The sequence below is a fragment of the Struthio camelus genome, chromosome 3 (assembly GCF_040807025.1).
Source record: "Struthio camelus isolate bStrCam1 chromosome 3, bStrCam1.hap1, whole genome shotgun sequence".
In the NCBI taxonomy this organism is placed as follows: Eukaryota; Metazoa; Chordata; class Aves; order Struthioniformes; family Struthionidae; genus Struthio; species Struthio camelus.
This window is the reverse complement of record NC_090944.1, coordinates 117,296,502-117,300,894: the sequence shown is the minus strand read 5'-3', so window position 1 is coordinate 117,300,894 and position 4,393 is coordinate 117,296,502.

Genomic DNA, 4,393 nt, shown 5'->3' with positions numbered 1-4,393 from the left:
TAAATTGACTATTTAGGTAATGGAGGAAGGCCTGGAACATAGGTGAACATGCTCAGATGGGCAGAGAAATTAAATCCAGCTGTCTCCTGTCTTAAACTAACACTCTAAGCACTGAAGTACAAAATAAGGGTAGAGGTACCACCGCCTTTTATTCTGACTCTCACTTGTAAAGACAAATATTCTCACTCACAGCTTAACGCAGGAAAAGCAATTGTCTCCCACATTCTGGGCGAGTGCTAGTGACCAGTCTATAAGTAAGAACACAAACAGGATGTAGTAAAGTCCCATGGGACCATATAAGGAAACATTTGAGCAGACAATCTGATATTGGAAATAGAACCGACAGTTATTTCTTCTGAGTAGTGATATGGGGTATGCCCAATTGGGGGGGGGGGAGAAGGCAGGAAACTGCATGAATTGGTACTTGTGTTACTTCCTTTCTCTGGAGCACCTTTAACCAGCTGCATCACAAATGAAGGCTGATTCAAGCCAAAAAAGTCACAGAAAAGGTTTTTTTCTTTGAAGATCTCCCAAATAAACTTCTTGACTGTCTTAGAATATGTGTCAACTGGAAAGTAAACTCCTAATGCTTTCCTCCATCTATGTCTTAACAAATTTCATCCTAACATACTCCACTAGGTTCCCATTTCCATGTTTTGCCATCTGGATCTCATCTTTATAAATACAAGTTACATTCACCCACTTGGCTCACTTCATCTGTAGAGACTTGTTAAACGGCTTTAAAGATGATTTACTAAAAAAGCTAGAGTGTAAAGATTTAACAGCAGAAGAGATTAATTTAAGTAGAGAACTTCTTACTTTAATGTCGAAATTATGTTACCAATGATTTTTGGCTTCCCATATTGATCAGCTGATTTCTGCCCTATTTACATTTGCTCTCTGGCTCTACATGTCTGTACTACCACATAAATTACTCAGAAAGCACCCAAGTTCACAGCACTGATCTAGTCACAAATTTCAAATGTCTGACATACAAACGTGTAATGTCAGAAGATTGAAAACCAAAAAAAAAGTCCACACACTAGTGCTTTGTTTCTGAAGCAGTACAGAACACATTTACTAAGCCCAAGAGAGTTAAAGTTTAATTTAAACTCATTTTCTTTTGCTCACTGAATTATGTTTTTCCCCAAAACAGCACCAAGCTTCAACAAAGTAACATCAATCTGAACAGTTTTACTCACTCTTACTTCAGATATATTTTAAAGTCGTTTTAAAAGTTCATATTTAAATGCCAAACTCTATTCTAAGTTTGAAAAATAGTAATAAAAAAAGACCTTGGGAGAATTACTAAGAACGTAAATAGTATGCCAACTAATTGCTTTTGCCTTCTCCAGATCAGCACAGAGCCGCCTTCTTTCCAGTTAACGTTGTTATATCTTCAGTAGCTCAAGTGATATAGACGCACGCTTGCAATTGAAGTTTTGCATTTTATTCTTTAAAATTATGTACCGGAGCGTATCTTTAATCATGGTTTGCTCCTTCACTCTGGAAAAAAAAAGGGAGAAAAAAAGAGACTAGGCGCTGAGTTTGCTCCTTCTCAAAGTACTTGGCTTGTATCTCCCCAGCATTTTCAGATGTAAATGCCCCTACGCTCTCCTTCTCTGAACCTACGTATAACTGGTAAGATACACCAATTCAGGGTTCTACACGCCTTAGCACTTGATATTGTTAACTCCGTCCCAGCAACATGCCACTAGTCATTCCAACGGGAATTGCTTTTTTATCATTAAACACTTTATGAAGTACTTCAAACTCCACCCAAAAAGCAACAGGTAGATCCCAGAAAAGTAGTGCCATAAGCTTTACTGAGATGCCCTTCTGGCAAAGGAACCACTGCATGCTGCTCCAGTATCAATTTAAAAATGATTTTTTATTTAAGTGCAGTGAAAGAGGTGTAGGTCAAAAAGGAAAGCCCAGTCAAAAACCTATTTGGATTACTTCTGTAATATGCTATCAAGCAGCTAGACTAACTTTGGCTATTCAAGTTTTCATTTGACTAGAGATCTAACAGCAGACCCACTGTCTTCAGGGACTAATATTGCTCCTGGCTGCTTCTCAATACCAACCAGCAGTCCAACTTTTTCTGGGCTAAGCTTCAATCTTCTTGTCCAACCTGAGCTAGGCACCAGCTGGGACATGGAACCACACCTTCTTCAGCAAATGGGCTAGGAAAGTCACACTACCTTCACTGTAAGTATCTGCAGACTGAAGGAAAATATTACCTAGAAGCCTTCTAACTTCCCAAAAGGTTCTCAAGAATTTTAAGGTCATTGGATGACTTGGGATCCCTTTACAGCATACACCTAACAGATTTCCAGTTTTATGTCATGATGTATCTCCTGATTGGTTGGTGCTTCACTCGTAAGCTGAGGAAGACTGAAGAAAACAGACAAATTAAGGACTCAACTGTTTTCTAAGAACGTGGTAAAATACTGACCTTTGAAATTGCTTCCCAGTCTATACAAAGAGAACAAAACAAAACTGCATCCACTGTATTTGTAACTGTTGAGACTGCAAAGAACAGTCAAAAGAACTGGGTTTGATTTGGCAACAATTTCTATTCCCACCATGATCTTTATTTCAATTGTTTGGTGCTATTCTCTGACATTGTTAGAAGTCACCTTGCCAAGAGCCTGTCATTTTCCCATTCCACTGCACTTGTCACCATAATGAATTACCATCCTGCATTAGCGCTTCCAAAAGCCTCCCAACAGCAACTGTAGCAAGAGCAAAAAATGATGCAAAACTCAACATGATGTATCATCACTACAGCATTGAAACTCTACTTGTCACAGGCTGTAATTAGACTTGGGCTAAGGCAACGTTAGCTCAGCTGCCTCTGAACACACCTGTTTCAATTTAATTTGTAATAATTAGGAAGCCTAGGGCACCAGGAAAAAAATGCTTTTCAGTTACTGTTTCAAATAGTAGAGTTTTCATGTGCCATTTAAAATTCTGTTTTTCAGAACAGACTGCTTGCTGACTTGCTAATGCTAGCAAAATGAAATAAAGCAAAATATTTTTAGCAGCAGGAAGTTGTTACTTGCTACTGCCAATTACATGCCTTGTACTTGAACAGTGACATTTTTTCCCCTTTGCTAATTCTTCAAGATAGGTAAAAGCTGGCTAACAGTGCATGAGGATATGAACAAAACTTAGTCCCCTGGAGCTGGCCGACACTAGCGGAGTAATAGCCAATACTGGCAACAATCGGCTGTGACAGAGCAAACAACAGTGTCCTAGATCCACTCTTCAGTAAAGGGGGAAGAAGAAGAAGATTAAGCAATAGACTTGGATGTATTGACTTTGGCAAAAGGCTGAATACCTTGTCATGCTAATAAAATTACTGAATCTGGAGGAGGAGAAAATGGGGCAAAGGGGGAAAAATAAAAGTAGTGTAAAAATTACATAAGAATAGATATTTATACACTGAGTTAATCTACCAAACTGACAGAGATGAATCATCTGCCATTAAAATAATGGGACACAAGGTTTCTTTACATTACAGTCATTATTTACAACCCCTTTCATAGATGATTCAAATATCTTTTAGTTTAAAGTGTGATCTTGCAGGCCAAAAAAAAAAACTGTTGGCCAAAATAAGTTTCTACAGGAATGGTGCCCAAAAAATGATTTCTTCAAAAACAGGATATATCTTAACAATCATCACGGCACTTTTTGTTTTTGTTTTGCACCTACACTTACAAGCCCCATCGGGCTCAAGCAGGTCACACAGAACAAGACCTCTACTAACACCACAGTGACACCAGGTAACAACCAGCATCAGTGGTATAGCCAGACGCACCTACTTATGACTTCTTTAAATATAACATGATCTCTTTTTTTTTTTTTTTGAAATGACATACGACCCTGCTTAGATGCGGAATGATTTTCACAAGCTGAAAATCCTACTGAAACCAAAAAGGTGACTCTCAGTGAACTAACTTGAACATATATTTCTGCAGGTAAAGGTCTATCATTTTAATTCTGAGAGTAACTTGCCTTTTGTCAGCCATGATGCCATCAGAAAGATAACATACTACTGTATATTTTTCCATCTTAGAACACACGAAAAAATGGATCTGGAAAACTTACAGCAATTCTGACTATTGTTCTGACTATTTAAGAATGGTTTTAATATCATCAGTCATTATTTTCCATAGACTGACATGGATGTGTACTTAAACACTGGACAAGAAAACAGAAAAAGAAATTCATACAATAAAATGGGTTTCAATAGTTACCACCATCATGCCACAAACTAAGTGAACTGTGTGGAATATAACAGTGTTCACTTGAAGCTTTGTTTATATAATATGTATGGGACACCCATTTGCCATGCATGACCTTAAAACAATCAGAAATCAGAAAG